The following is a 17,184-nucleotide window of genomic DNA, read 5'->3' on the forward strand; positions in this document are numbered from 1 at the left end:
ACCCCTAGGGTGATTTGTGTTACTGATCCATCTAGAGGTAAATGTGTGGTCCACTGTCCATGTCCCAACACCCAGACTAGATTTCCAGGGCTATGCACAGTAGTATATCTGCAATCTATAGGTCCATCCATGGACTCTCTGCTAACCGTGTGATCATATCCCCTACACTCGCATCCCCACTTTAATGCCATTTTCACCGGTACCAATCCAATTCGGTCCTCCGGTGTATCACATGTAAAAACCTCAGTACAATTCCAATCCTCTTTCTGCGGTCTGAACTCTCGGGAAGATGTAGACGTGATGGGGGCCCTATAATGTGACTGATTCTTTACTCCTGACCATTGGATGCACCATTGTACTTCCCCAAGGTAATTATAGTGTTCCAAAACACTAGGTCCCCATAATGTCTTCCAACTATTCCAGGTGTCAAAATTCTGTGCGACATTCTGACAACTCATCTCATTTCGGTGGGATTTCGTCCTTATTCGTACTGTATTGCATGGCTCATCTATTGGGGTTGCAATTAAACACCTCCTGGTATTTTGAATCCAACCATAATGATTTGGTTTCTTTTCACATTCCTCTCTAGTCATAGCCCGAATGGTCATACACAAATCCCTCCATACATCCACTGGTTTGGGAACTGACTGGCAGGACCATGAAACATTCTTAAATGTTTCAGGCATTTTGGTTACCGGTATTATTCCCCAGGGAATTGGTTCACCTGCAGCCTGTGGTAGTGGTAGGCAAGCTGTTATTTTAGTCACGTTCTGCATGATCCCAAAATCTCTAATTAATCCTACCACTAAGTTTTCCTGCTCAGTATTCCGTTCTATTGTATCATTAGCCTCCCGTCTACCCCTTCTACCGTGTCTCTGTAAGGATAACATCATTCTGTCATGCCTCCACCATGCATTTCCTATTCTGGGATTAGTGACATTCAACCACCCACAACCTTTGCCTTCCTTCTCCCACCAACTGGTCCTGTCCTCTATTCTGTCCCAGGTCAGTTCCCTATTTTGCCTCCACCTTTTGACCCATAGGTTCCTTTGATATCTTGATCTTACTAGGAAGGAACAATTTATTCTAAGGGGTGACCCATCCCACATGTCCGCTGCCATTGATACTGGATCAACCTTTATGTTTTCAGCACGATCCCCTGTCCATGGCAAAACCCTCATACTCATTCTTTTGTAATCAAAACTATCCCGTATCTTGACCAAACATGTATATTCTCCCGTATCATTTGTGGTTACCTTAGTAAGATTCAGTACCGTGTTTCCTTGTTGTTTATCCTGATCCCAACCGACTCCGATCTTGCCTCGGCTTCTTTCAGCCCCCCGTTGCCATACTGCAATAACTTCACCGGCCTCAACTCTCTGGCTGTCAAATATAACACAAGTTAATTGAACATCCATCCCTTCCATGACTGTAACCTTTGTTTCTTCAACCTGTACTAGAGTAGACCCTTGAACGGGTAATAGTCTCATGATCACTAGCAGTAATATAATTAAGAAGGCGGCTTTGTGCGGAAGATCATCCGGGTTGGAGACACTATCTGGGTTTCCCATTGGAACGGTGCCTTCTTTACCCCGGTGTAATGGATCCAAGCATCCATCCCCTGGACCTTCACCGCCGTGTAGGTCGTCATCATCACCTGGTGGGGTCCGCTCCATGATTCCCGTAGCGGATCCGTGATCCACTTCTTGACGTACACCTGGTCCCCAGGCTGGATGTCGTGGACCGAATTCTCCAGCGTGAGCGGTCTATTCCACTGTAAAGTATTTCTTAAAGAATTCAAGATCTTATTAAGTGACATGACATACTCTGCAATTGCCTGGTCCCCACTCACATGTACCTCCCCTTTTAATACAGTTGCATGATATGGTTTGCCATAAAGTATCTCATATGGACTTACGCCTACCTTTTCCCTTGGCTTAATTCGAATCCTGAGTAGGGCCAAAGGCAAAGCTTGAGGCCAGTGCAGTTTAGCTTCCTGGCAAATCTTTTTGATTTGTCCTTTCAGGGTTTGATTCATCCTTTCCACCTGCCCATTAGACTGAGGTCTCCAGGGGGTATGCAAATTCCATGTTATATCTAACAGTCGTGCTAATTCCTGCACTACCCCGGCTATAAAATGCGGACCCCTATCTGATGACAATCCTAAAGGTACTCCAAATCTTGGTATTATTTCTTTTAACAAGGTTTTTACCACCTCCTTAGCCTGATTAGTTCTACATGGAAAAGCTTCTGGCCACCCTGAAAACGTACATACATACACTAACAAGTATCTGTATCCCTGTGCCCTAGGCAATTCGGAAAAATCAACCTGCCAGTAATCTCCCGGTTGTGGCCCGACTTGCAGCTTTCCCATTTGTATTTGTCTCCTAACTACTGGATTATTTTTCAAACATACCGGGCACACTGCATTAACTCTTTTTGCCATTGTTAACATCTGATTAGAGATTATCTCATTCTTCAAAAATTTTACCAATACTTCTGCCCCCCAATGACATTTATTATGTTCTGATTCCAAAATAAATTTCATTATGTGAGTAGGTACCACTATTTGTCCCATTGGTGTAACATACCACCCAAGTTAATTCCTCTGTGCCCCTAGCAAGTTTATTAGTTTTCCATCTTCTATTGAATATTTGGGCTCCTGATTCAGGTAAGGGGTAGCCGGATTCGTTCTTACCGGTACCAATGCCATTTGAGTCCATATTTCCCGTGCCACTTGCCGTGCTGTAACATCAGCAAATCGGTTTCCTCTGTAAACATCTCCTTCCGCAGTCTGATGTCCTCTAACATGCATAACTGCAACTGCTTTGGGACTATGTACTGCATCCAGTAGCTGTAGCACTTCTTCCCGGTGCTTGATGTTGGTTCCCTGTGAATTCAATAGCCCCCTTTCCTTCCATAACGCCCCATGTACATGAACCACACCAAAGGCATATTTAGAATCCGTCCAGATATTAACCCTTTTGTCCTTGCTCAAATACAGGGCTCTGGTGAGTCCAATCACCTCTGCCTTCTGGGCCGAAGTTCCAGGTAACAAAGCCTTTGCCTCTATTACCTGATCCAATGTTACCACTGCATACCCGGCATAGCGAGTCCCATTCTCGACAAAACTGGATCCATCAGTGTATAGTTCCCATTCAGGGTCTTCCAATGGTTCATCCTTTAAGTCGGGTCTGCTGGCATATACTTGTTCAATTACCTCTACGCAATCGTGCACCAGTCCCCCAGCCTCCTGGTCACTGCGTAAAAACTCTGCTGGATGAACATGATTAGTAGTCTTTATTTCAATATCATCCTGTTCTCTCAGGGTAGCCTGGTATTGCAACATTCGACTGGATGATAACCAGTGACCCCCCTTTTGCTCCAAAACAGCTATGACCATATGGGGAACAAACACTTTCATTTTTGCCCCCAAAGTCAATTTCCGGGCCTCTTGAATAAGAATTATTGTTGCCGCCACGGCTCGTAAACACGAGGGCCACCCGGAACTTACCGAATCCAGTTGTTTAGAGAAGTATCCCACTGGCCTCTTCCAGGATCCCACCTTCTGGGTGAGGACCCCCAATGCCAGTTTTTGCCTCTCATTCACGTACAACTGGAATTCCTTGGTCAGGTCAGGGAGTCCTAGGGCTGGGGCCTCCTTTAGTGCCTGCTTCAATTCCTGGAAGGCCTTCTTTTGCTGTGTTGTCCACTCCAGCCGATGCTGCTTCAAGGCCTCATACAGTGGCTTGGCTAGGAGACCGAAATTCATGATCCACAGTCGACACCATCCCACCATTCCTAGAAAAGATCTGAATTCCTGATGGTTACGAGGCAAAGGAATAGCACATATTGCCTCTATTCGGTTTACTCCCAAACGTCTCTGCCCTTGTGTGATCTCACAACCGAGATAAATAACGCTATTTTTGACCAGTTGAGCTTTTTCCTTAGAAACCCGATACCCTGCTTGGCCCAGCATGTTGAGTAATTTAATTGTTAATTCCACACACATTTTCCTTTCCTTAGTAGCCAGAAAGATGTCGTCCACGTACTGCAGGACTACATACAAGGATGGGGATATTGTTACCTGGGTTATCTTCCATTCCTCCAGCTCCTTGGCCAGTTGATTTCCAAAAATAGTGGGGGACCATTTAAATCTTTGTGGGATTCTGGTCCATGTAAGCTGCTTCTTTCTCCCAAAATCAGGACTCTCCCACTCGAAGGCAAAATATTTCCTACTCTCTACTGCCAGTGGGATGCAGAAGAAGGCATCTTTAAGGTCAATCACTGAGAACCATTTAAACTCCTCCAATACAGATGTTAACAAGGTATAAAGATTAGCAACAACTGGATGTATGTCTTTCACTATTTCATTAATAGTCCTTAAGTCCTGTACCAAACGGTACTTACCATTAGGTTTCTTTACTGGAAAAATTGGAGTATTATACTCCGATTCACATTCCTGTAATATTCCTTGAGCCAAAAATTGTTTAATTAACGGGGCTACTCCCCTCCTTGCCTCAAGCTTCAAGGGGTATTGCTTTACCCTCACTGGTTGGGCTCCTTCCTTTAGTTCCACCTTTACTGGCTGTGCAGCTTTAGATTTTCCGGGAACCCCTGACTCCCATACCCAGGGTACTACAGCCTGCTCAATTTCTTCTGGAATAGGAGAGGCATCCACTTCCTTGATCACAAAAATGCCTGCTATTTGTTCCTCAGGTATTTCCAATTTCACCCTTCCCCCTTCAAATATTATTTTCACATTAAGTCGGGACAACAGGTCTCTGCCAAGAAGGGGTGTGGGGCAGTTTGGCATATACAAGAATTGGTGATCTAATTCCTTTCCCCCAAACCTAAGATTTAAAGGTTGTGAAAATGGTTGTTCCTCTAGCTTCCCTGTTGCCCCCACCACCTGTACTGTTGTGTCACTCAAAGGTCCCAATCGTCTATTAAGTACAGAATAGGTTGCTCCAGTGTCTACCATAAATTCTTGATCCTTTCCATCTATCTCCAAAACTACCCTAAAATCCTTTTCTAGTCAGCTTTGATTCTGATAGTTTCCCAAAACTAGTGCTTGAGCGACTTCTGCTGGTCCTCCCGTGAATCCTCCCACAGGAGCATTCCCCATTGGACCTGTCCTTAATCTTATGTTTCCCATGCCCATACCTCCTCTAACCGGGCATTCATTTTTCTGGCGACCTCGGATAAGTTTTGTGGGTGCTTTATTACGGGCCCGGGGTGCTGGGGGACTCACGTCCCAAAAACCCAAGCCCCCGATTTCACATATGGGTGCTTCCCTCTTATACATGCAATTCACAACAAAGTCTCCAAGAAACAGTTCCCTTGTGATACATTCCTTAGTTCACAGGCAAGATCATAAATCTTCTGCTTATCTTATTCTAAGAGCATTGTACGCTGCCCCCAGACAGGTTAGCATTCTTACTCTCCTGCACGAGTTTAATTATTTACTAAATTCCTAAGACTACCTGCTAAGTTACACACAAACCAAACACACACACTATCAACGGCTGCAAAACTGCTTTTAACAAACCAATTCACACACAACTCTAAACTATAATTACACATTTTGCTAAATTTCATTTCTTTTCCAACATTTCCCCCCTTTTGAGCATCCTTCAGTCCTACTGCAAGGATGCTCAATCAACAGTATTGACAGTAACATCTTCATAACGAGGTGGGGAGTGTTCTTCATTCTGCCGCCCGCGGGTCATCGCCTTCAGCAACCGGAGAGATCGCTTCTTTTCCTTTTCGATCACACCTAAGCGGCATCTATATACAATCCATATAGTCACTAAAAATACTAAAAACATTAGCGCATACTGTATAGCAGATGTAATCCAGCCAGACAGGTGAAGCCCCAAAGAATCAAATACTGCTCCTATCCAGTTATGCTGTGCTTCCTTTTCAATTTCCTTGGTTTTTGTTTCCACTTCTGCCAGTTGAGAAATATCTTTCTCAACTTCAAGTGTAACATTTGGAATGTGTACACAGCAATGATCGATTCTCCTACTCAGGTAACCACAAACTCCATGTTCTCTTAACAGTAGCAAATCCAATGCCATTCTGTTTTGTAGGGTCATTCTTGATGTAGCTTGCAATTGCAAATTTAGATCTTTAAATCCCTTCTTAGTAGCTGCTGCCAACCTTTCTGTCTGTCCTAACAAGTTGTTGAGCATTTCCCTATTTCGATATGTCGCTACCGGAGGGAATAATGACTCTAATATCCATCCAAAGTGTACTCCTGAGCCAGGTTCATGCCACTGCTCTTCTAGGGATTCTTCCCTCTTTCTGAGTCCTTTCCTTTGGATCAATCTATTCTGTTTCCAGTATGGACACAATGTGGGAACCCCTAGGGTGATTTGTGTTACTGATCCATCTAGAGGTAAATGTGTGGTCCACTGTCCATGTCCCAACACCCAGACTAGATTTCCAGGGCTATGCACAGTAGTATATCTGCAATCTATAGGTCCATCCATGGACTCTCTGCTAACCGTGTGATCATATCCCCTACACTCGCATCCCCACTTTAATGCCATTTTCACCGGTACCAATCCAATTCGGTCCTCCGGTGTATCACATGTAAAAACCTCAGTACAATTCCAATCCTCTTTCTGCGGTCTGAACTCTCGGGAAGATGTAGACGTGATGGGGGCCCTATAATGTGACTGATTCTTTACTCCTGACCATTGGATGCACCATTGTACTTCCCCAAGGTAATTATAGTGTTCCAAAACACTAGGTCCCCATAATGTCTTCCAACTATTCCAGGTGTCAAAATTCTGTGCGACATTCTGACAACTCATCTCATTTCGGTGGGATTTCGTCCTTATTCGTACTGTATTGCATGGCTCATCTATTGGGGTTGCAATTAAACACCTCCTGGTATTTTGAATCCAACCATAATGATTTGGTTTCTTTTCACATTCCTCTCTAGTCATAGCCCGAATGGTCATACACAAATCCCTCCATACATCCACTGGTTTGGGAACTGACTGGCAGGACCATGAAACATTCTTAAATGTTTCAGGCATTTTGGTTACCGGTATTATTCCCCAGGGAATTGGTTCACCTGCAGCCTGTGGTAATGGTAGGCAAGCTGTTATTTTAGTCACGTTCTGCATGATCCCAAAATCTCTAATTAATCCTACCACTAAGTTTTCCTGCTCAGTATTCCGTTCTATTGTATCATTAGCCTCCCGTCTACCCCTTCTACCGTGTCTCTGTAAGGATAACATCATTCTGTCATGCCTCCACCATGCATTTCCTATTCTGGGATTAGTGACATTCAACCACCCACAACCTTTGCCTTCCTTCTCCCACCAACTGGTCCTGTCCTCTATTCTGTCCCAGGTCAGTTCCCTATTTTGCCTCCACCTTTTGACCCATAGGTTCCTTTGATATCTTGATCTTACTAGGAAGGAACAATTTATTCTAAGGGGTGACCCATCCCACATGTCCGCTGCCATTGATACTGGATCAACCTTTATGTTTTCAGCACGATCCCCTGTCCATGGCAAAACCCTCATACTCATTCTTTTGTAATCAAAACTATCCCGTATCTTGACCAAACATGTATATTCTCCCGTATCATTTGTGGTTACCTTAGTAAGATTCAGTACCGTGTTTCCTTGTTGTTTATCCTGATCCCAACCGACTCCGATCTTGCCTCGGCTTCTTTCAGCCCCCCGTTGCCATACTGCAATAACTTCACCGGCCTCAACTCTCTGGCTGTCAAATATAACACAAGTTAATTGAACATCCATCCCTTCCATGACTGTAACCTTTGTTTCTTCAACCTGTACTAGAGTAGACCCTTGAACGGGTAATAGTCTCATGATCACTAGCAGTAATATAATTAAGAAGGCGGCTTTGCGCGGAAGATCATCCGGGTTGGAGACACTATCTGGGTTTCCCATTGGAACGGTGCCTTCTTTACCCCGGTGTAATGGATCCAAGCATCCATCCCCTGGACCTTCACCGCCGTGTAGGTCGTCATCATCACCTGGTGGGGTCCGCTCCATGATTCCCGTAGCGGATCCGTGATCCACTTCTTGACGTACACCTGGTCCCCAGGCTGGATGTCGTGGACCGAATTCTCCAGCGTGAGCGGTCTATTCCACTGTAAAGTATTTCTTAAAGAATTCAAGATCTTATTAAGTGACATGACATACTCTGCAATTGCCTGGTCCCCACTCACATGTACCTCCCCTTTTAATACAGTTGCATGATATGGTTTGCCATAAAGTATCTCATATGGACTTACGCCTACCTTTTCCCTTGGCTTAATTCGAATCCTGAGTAGGGCCAAAGGCAAAGCTTGAGGCCAGTGCAGTTTAGCTTCCTGGCAAATCTTTTTGATTTGTCCTTTCAGGGTTTGATTCATCCTTTCCACCTGCCCATTAGACTGAGGTCTCCAGGGGGTATGCAAATTCCATGTTATATCTAACAGTCGTGCTAATTCCTGCACTACCCCGGCTATAAAATGCGGACCCCTATCTGATGACAATCCTAAAGGTACTCCAAATCTTGGTATTATTTCTTTTAACAAGGTTTTTACCACCTCCTTAGCCTGATTAGTTCTACATGGAAAAGCTTCTGGCCACCCTGAAAACGTACATACATACACTAACAAGTATCTGTATCCCTGTGCCCTAGGCAATTCGGAAAAATCAACCTGCCAGTAATCTCCCGGTTGTGGCCCGACTTGCAGCTTTCCCATTTGTATTTGTCTCCTAACTACTGGATTATTTTTCAAACATACCGGGCACACTGCATTAACTCTTTTTGCCATTGTTAACATCTGATTAGAGATTATCTCATTCTTCAAAAATTTTACCAATACTTCTGCCCCCCAATGACATTTATTATGTTCTGATTCCAAAATAAATTTCATTATGTGAGTAGGTACCACTATTTGTCCCATTGGTGTAACATACCACCCAAGTTAATTCCTCTGTGCCCCTAGCAAGTTTATTAGTTTTCCATCTTCTATTGAATATTTGGGCTCCTGATTCAGGTAAGGGGTAGCCGGATTCGTTCTTACCGGTACCAATGCCATTTGAGTCCATATTTCCCGTGCCACTTGCCGTGCTGTAACATCAGCAAATCGGTTTCCTCTGTAAACATCTCCTTCCGCAGTCTGATGTCCTCTAACATGCATAACTGCAACTGCTTTGGGACTATGTACTGCATCCAGTAGCTGTAGCACTTCTTCCCGGTGCTTGATGTTGGTTCCCTGTGAATTCAATAGCCCCCTTTCCTTCCATAACGCCCCATGTACATGAACCACACCAAAGGCATATTTAGAATCCGTCCAGATATTAACCCTTTTGTCCTTGCTCAAATACAGGGCTCTGGTGAGTCCAATCACCTCTGCCTTCTGGGCCGAAGTTCCAGGTAACAAAGCCTTTGCCTCTATTACCTGATCCAATGTTACCACTGCATACCCGGCATAGCGAGTCCCATTCTCGACAAAACTGGATCCATCAGTGTATAGTTCCCATTCAGGGTCTTCCAATGGTTCATCCTTTAAGTCGGGTCTGCTGGCATATACTTGTTCAATTACCTCTACGCAATCGTGCACCAGTCCCCCAGCCTCCTGGTCACTGCGTAAAAACTCTGCTGGATGAACATGATTAGTAGTCTTTATTTCAATATCATCCTGTTCTCTCAGGGTAGCCTGGTATTGCAACATTCGACTGGATGATAACCAGTGACCCCCCTTTTGCTCCAAAACAGCTATGACCATATGGGGAACAAACACTTTCATTTTTGCCCCCAAAGTCAATTTCCGGGCCTCTTGAATAAGAATTATTGTTGCCGCCACGGCTCGTAAACACGAGGGCCACCCGGAACTTACCGAATCCAGTTGTTTAGAGAAGTATCCCACTGGCCTCTTCCAGGATCCCACCTTCTGGGTGAGGACCCCCAATGCCAGTTTTTGCCTCTCATTCACGTACAACTGGAATTCCTTGGTCAGGTCAGGGAGTCCTAGGGCTGGGGCCTCCTTTAGTGCCTGCTTCAATTCCTGGAAGGCCTTCTTTTGCTGTGTTGTCCACTCCAGCCGATGCTGCTTCAAGGCCTCATACAGTGGCTTGGCTAGGAGACCGAAATTCATGATCCACAGTCGACACCATCCCACCATTCCTAGAAAAGATCTGAATTCCTGATGGTTACGAGGCAAAGGAATAGCACATATTGCCTCTATTCGGTTTACTCCCAAACGTCTCTGCCCTTGTGTGATCTCACAACCGAGATAAATAACGCTATTTTTGACCAGTTGAGCTTTTTCCTTAGAAACCCGATACCCTGCTTGGCCCAGCATGTTGAGTAATTTAATTGTTAATTCCACACACATTTTCCTTTCCTTAGTAGCCAGAAAGATGTCGTCCACGTACTGCAGGACTACATACAAGGATGGGGATATTGTTACCTGGGTTATCTTCCATTCCTCCAGCTCCTTGGCCAGTTGATTTCCAAAAATAGTGGGGGACCATTTAAATCTTTGTGGGATTCTGGTCCATGTAAGCTGCTTCTTTCTCCCAAAATCAGGACTCTCCCACTCGAAGGCAAAATATTTCCTACTCTCTACTGCCAGTGGGATGCAGAAGAAGGCATCTTTAAGGTCAATCACTGAGAACCATTTAAACTCCTCCAATACAGATGTTAACAAGGTATAAAGATTAGCAACAACTGGATGTATGTCTTTCACTATTTCATTAATAGTCCTTAAGTCCTGTACCAAACGGTACTTACCATTAGGTTTCTTTACTGGAAAAATTGGAGTATTATACTCCGATTCACATTCCTGTAATATTCCTTGAGCCAAAAATTGTTTAATTAACGGGGCTACTCCCCTCCTTGCCTCAAGCTTCAAGGGGTATTGCTTTACCCTCACTGGTTGGGCTCCTTCCTTTAGTTCCACCTTTACTGGCTGTGCAGCTTTAGATTTTCCGGGAACCCCTGACTCCCATACCCAGGGTACTACAGCCTGCTCAATTTCTTCTGGAATAGGAGAGGCATCCACTTCCTTGATCACAAAAATGCCTGCTATTTGTTCCTCAGGTATTTCCAATTTCACCCTTCCCCCTTCAAATATTATTTTCACATTAAGTCGGGACAACAGGTCTCTGCCAAGAAGGGGTGTGGGGCAGTTTGGCATATACAAGAATTGGTGATCTAATTCCTTTCCCCCAAACCTAAGATTTAAAGGTTGTGAAAATGGTTGTTCCTCTAGCTTCCCTGTTGCCCCCACCACCTGTACTGTTGTGTCACTCAAAGGTCCCAATCGTCTATTAAGTACAGAATAGGTTGCTCCAGTGTCTACCATAAATTCTTGATCCTTTCCATCTATCTCCAAAACTACCCTAAAATCCTTTTCTAGTCAGCTTTGATTCTGATAGTTTCCCAAAACTAGTGCTTGAGCGACTTCTGCTGGTCCTCCCGTGAATCCTCCCACAGGAGCATTCCCCATTGGACCTGTCCTTAATCTTATGTTTCCCATGCCCATACCTCCTCTAACCGGGCATTCATTTTTCTGGCGACCTCGGATAAGTTTTGTGGGTGCTTTATTACGGGCCCGGGGTGCTGGGGGACTCACGTCCCAAAAACCCAAGCCCCCGATTTCACATATGGGTGCTTCCCTCTTATACATGCAATTCACAACAAAGTCTCCAAGAAACAGTTCCCTTGTGATACATTCCTTAGTTCACAGGCAAGATCATAAATCTTCTGCTTATCTTATTCTAAGAGCATTGTACGCTGCCCCCAGACAGGTTAGCATTCTTACTCTCCTGCACGAGTTTAATTATTTACTAAATTCCTAAGACTACCTGCTAAGTTACACACAAACCAAACACACACACTATCAACGGCTGCAAAACTGCTTTTAACAAACCAATTCACACACAACTCTAAACTATAATTACACATTTTGCTAAATTTCATTTCTTTTCCAACATTTCCCCCCTTTTGAGCATCCTTCAGTCCTACTGCAAGGATGCTCAATCAACAGTATTGACAGTAACATCTTCATAACGAGGTGGGGAGTGTTCTTCATTCTGCCGCCCGCGGGTCATCGCCTTCAGCAACCGGAGAGATCGCTTCTTTTCCTTTTCGATCACACCTAAGCGGCATCTATATACAATCCATATAGTCACTAAAAATACTAAAAACATTAGCGCATACTGTATAGCAGATGTAATCCAGCCAGACAGGTGAAGCCCCAAAGAATCAAATACTGCTCCTATCCAGTTATGCTGTGCTTCCTTTTCAATTTCCTTGGTTTTTGTTTCCACTTCTGCCAGTTGAGAAATATCTTTCTCAACTTCAAGTGTAACATTTGGAATGTGTACACAGCAATGATCGATTCTCCTACTCAGGTAACCACAAACTCCATGTTCTCTTAACAGTAGCAAATCCAATGCCATTCTGTTTTGTAGGGTCATTCTTGATGTAGCTTGCAATTGCAAATTTAGATCTTTAAATCCCTTCTTAGTAGCTGCTGCCAACCTTTCTGTCTGTCCTAACAAGTTGTTGAGCATTTCCCTATTTCGATATGTCGCTACCGGAGGGAATAATGACTCTAATATCCATCCAAAGTGTACTCCTGAGCCAGGTTCATGCCACTGCTCTTCTAGGGATTCTTCCCTCTTTCTGAGTCCTTTCCTTTGGATCAATCTATTCTGTTTCCAGTATGGACACAATGTGGGAACCCCTAGGGTGATTTGTGTTACTGATCCATCTAGAGGTAAATGTGTGGTCCACTGTCCATGTCCCAACACCCAGACTAGATTTCCAGGGCTATGCACAGTAGTATATCTGCAATCTATAGGTCCATCCATGGACTCTCTGCTAACCGTGTGATCATATCCCCTACACTCGCATCCCCACTTTAATGCCATTTTCACCGGTACCAATCCAATTCGGTCCTCCGGTGTATCACATGTAAAAACCTCAGTACAATTCCAATCCTCTTTCTGCGGTCTGAACTCTCGGGAAGATGTAGACGTGATGGGGGCCCTATAATGTGACTGATTCTTTACTCCTGACCATTGGATGCACCATTGTACTTCCCCAAGGTAATTATAGTGTTCCAAAACACTAGGTCCCCATAATGTCTTCCAACTATTCCAGGTGTCAAAATTCTGTGCGACATTCTGACAACTCATCTCATTTCGGTGGGATTTCGTCCTTATTCGTACTGTATTGCATGGCTCATCTATTGGGGTTGCAATTAAACACCTCCTGGTATTTTGAATCCAACCATAATGATTTGGTTTCTTTTCACATTCCTCTCTAGTCATAGCCCGAATGGTCATACACAAATCCCTCCATACATCCACTGGTTTGGGAACTGACTGGCAGGACCATGAAACATTCTTAAATGTTTCAGGCATTTTGGTTACCGGTATTATTCCCCAGGGAATTGGTTCACCTGCAGCCTGTGGTAATGGTAGGCAAGCTGTTATTTTAGTCACGTTCTGCATGATCCCAAAATCTCTAATTAATCCTACCACTAAGTTTTCCTGCTCAGTATTCCGTTCTATTGTATCATTAGCCTCCCGTCTACCCCTTCTACCGTGTCTCTGTAAGGATAACATCATTCTGTCATGCCTCCACCATGCATTTCCTATTCTGGGATTAGTGACATTCAACCACCCACAACCTTTGCCTTCCTTCTCCCACCAACTGGTCCTGTCCTCTATTCTGTCCCAGGTCAGTTCCCTATTTTGCCTCCACCTTTTGACCCATAGGTTCCTTTGATATCTTGATCTTACTAGGAAGGAACAATTTATTCTAAGGGGTGACCCATCCCACATGTCCGCTGCCATTGATACTGGATCAACCTTTATGTTTTCAGCACGATCCCCTGTCCATGGCAAAACCCTCATACTCATTCTTTTGTAATCAAAACTATCCCGTATCTTGACCAAACATGTATATTCTCCCGTATCATTTGTGGTTACCTTAGTAAGATTCAGTACCGTGTTTCCTTGTTGTTTATCCTGATCCCAACCGACTCCGATCTTGCCTCGGCTTCTTTCAGCCCCCCGTTGCCATACTGCAATAACTTCACCGGCCTCAACTCTCTGGCTGTCAAATATAACACAAGTTAATTGAACATCCATCCCTTCCATGACTGTAACCTTTGTTTCTTCAACCTGTACTAGAGTAGACCCTTGAACGGGTAATAGTCTCATGATCACTAGCAGTAATATAATTAAGAAGGCGGCTTTGCGCGGAAGATCATCCGGGTTGGAGACACTATCTGGGTTTCCCATTGGAACGGTGCCTTCTTTACCCCGGTGTAATGGATCCAAGCATCCATCCCCTGGACCTTCACCGCCGTGTAGGTCGTCATCATCACCTGGTGGGGTCCGCTCCATGATTCCCGTAGCGGATCCGTGATCCACTTCTTGACGTACACCTGGTCCCCAGGCTGGATGTCGTGGACCGAATTCTCCAGCGTGAGCGGTCTATTCCACTGTAAAGTATTTCTTAAAGAATTCAAGATCTTATTAAGTGACATGACATACTCTGCAATTGCCTGGTCCCCACTCACATGTACCTCCCCTTTTAATACAGTTGCATGATATGGTTTGCCATAAAGTATCTCATATGGACTTACGCCTACCTTTTCCCTTGGCTTAATTCGAATCCTGAGTAGGGCCAAAGGCAAAGCTTGAGGCCAGTGCAGTTTAGCTTCCTGGCAAATCTTTTTGATTTGTCCTTTCAGGGTTTGATTCATCCTTTCCACCTGCCCATTAGACTGAGGTCTCCAGGGGGTATGCAAATTCCATGTTATATCTAACAGTCGTGCTAATTCCTGCACTACCCCGGCTATAAAATGCGGACCCCTATCTGATGACAATCCTAAAGGTACTCCAAATCTTGGTATTATTTCTTTTAACAAGGTTTTTACCACCTCCTTAGCCTGATTAGTTCTACATGGAAAAGCTTCTGGCCACCCTGAAAACGTACATACATACACTAACAAGTATCTGTATCCCTGTGCCCTAGGCAATTCGGAAAAATCAACCTGCCAGTAATCTCCCGGTTGTGGCCCGACTTGCAGCTTTCCCATTTGTATTTGTCTCCTAACTACTGGATTATTTTTCAAACATACCGGGCACACTGCATTAACTCTTTTTGCCATTGTTAACATCTGATTAGAGATTATCTCATTCTTCAAAAATTTTACCAATACTTCTGCCCCCCAATGACATTTATTATGTTCTGATTCCAAAATAAATTTCATTATGTGAGTAGGTACCACTATTTGTCCCATTGGTGTAACATACCACCCAAGTTAATTCCTCTGTGCCCCTAGCAAGTTTATTAGTTTTCCATCTTCTATTGAATATTTGGGCTCCTGATTCAGGTAAGGGGTAGCCGGATTCGTTCTTACCGGTACCAATGCCATTTGAGTCCATATTTCCCGTGCCACTTGCCGTGCTGTAACATCAGCAAATCGGTTTCCTCTGTAAACATCTCCTTCCGCAGTCTGATGTCCTCTAACATGCATAACTGCAACTGCTTTGGGACTATGTACCGCATCCAGTAGCTGTAGCACTTCTTCCCGGTGCTTGATGTTGGTTCCCTGTGAATTCAATAGCCCCCTTTCCTTCCATAACGCCCCATGTACATGAACCACACCAAAGGCATATTTAGAATCCGTCCAGATATTAACCCTTTTGTCCTTGCTCAAATACAGGGCTCTGGTGAGTCCAATCACCTCTGCCTTCTGGGCCGAAGTTCCAGGTAACAAAGCCTTTGCCTCTATTACCTGATCCAATGTTACCACTGCATACCCGGCATAGCGAGTCCCATTCTCGACAAAACTGGATCCATCAGTGTATAGTTCCCATTCAGGGTCTTCCAATGGTTCATCCTTTAAGTCGGGTCTGCTGGCATATACTTGTTCAATTACCTCTACGCAATCGTGCACCAGTCCCCCAGCCTCCTGGTCACTGCGTAAAAACTCTGCTGGATGAACATGATTAGTAGTCTTTATTTCAATATCATCCTGTTCTCTCAGGGTAGCCTGGTATTGCAACATTCGACTGGATGATAACCAGTGACCCCCCTTTTGCTCCAAAACAGCTATGACCATATGGGGAACAAACACTTTCATTTTTGCCCCCAAAGTCAATTTCCGGGCCTCTTGAATAAGAATTATTGTTGCCGCCACGGCTCGTAAACACGAGGGCCACCCGGAACTTACCGAATCCAGTTGTTTAGAGAAGTATCCCACTGGCCTCTTCCAGGATCCCACCTTCTGGGTGAGGACCCCCAATGCCAGTTTTTGCCTCTCATTCACGTACAACTGGAATTCCTTGGTCAGGTCAGGGAGTCCTAGGGCTGGGGCCTCCTTTAGTGCCTGCTTCAATTCCTGGAAGGCCTTCTTTTGCTGTGTTGTCCACTCCAGCCGATGCTGCTTCAAGGCCTCATACAGTGGCTTGGCTAGGAGACCGAAATTCATGATCCACAGTCGACACCATCCCACCATTCCTAGAAAAGATCTGAATTCCTGATGGTTACGAGGCAAAGGAATAGCACATATTGCCTCTATTCGGTTTACTCCCAAACGTCTCTGCCCTTGTGTGATCTCACAACCGAGATAAATAACGCTATTTTTGACCAGTTGAGCTTTTTCCTTAGAAACCCGATACCCTGCTTGGCCCAGCATGTTGAGTAATTTAATTGTTAATTCCACACACATTTTCCTTTCCTTAGTAGCCAGAAAGATGTCGTCCACGTACTGCAGGACTACATACAAGGATGGGGATATTGTTACCTGGGTTATCTTCCATTCCTCCAGCTCCTTGGCCAGTTGATTTCCAAAAATAGTGGGGGACCATTTAAATCTTTGTGGGATTCTGGTCCATGTAAGCTGCTTCTTTCTCCCAAAATCAGGACTCTCCCACTCGAAGGCAAAATATTTCCTACTCTCTACTGCCAGTGGGATGCAGAAGAAGGCATCTTTAAGGTCAATCACTGAGAACCATTTAAACTCCTCCAATACAGATGTTAACAAGGTATAAAGATTAGCAACAACTGGATGTATGTCTTTCACTATTTCATTAATAGTCCTTAAGTCCTGTACCAAACGGTACTTACCATTAGGTTTCTTTACTGGAAAAATTGGAGTATTATACTCCG

This window comes from Melozone crissalis, unplaced genomic scaffold (genome assembly GCF_028551555.1).
Source record: "Melozone crissalis strain CALT ecotype California unplaced genomic scaffold, PUWL_Pcris_2 ptg000444l_1, whole genome shotgun sequence".
In the NCBI taxonomy this organism is placed as follows: domain Eukaryota; kingdom Metazoa; phylum Chordata; class Aves; order Passeriformes; family Passerellidae; genus Melozone; species Melozone crissalis.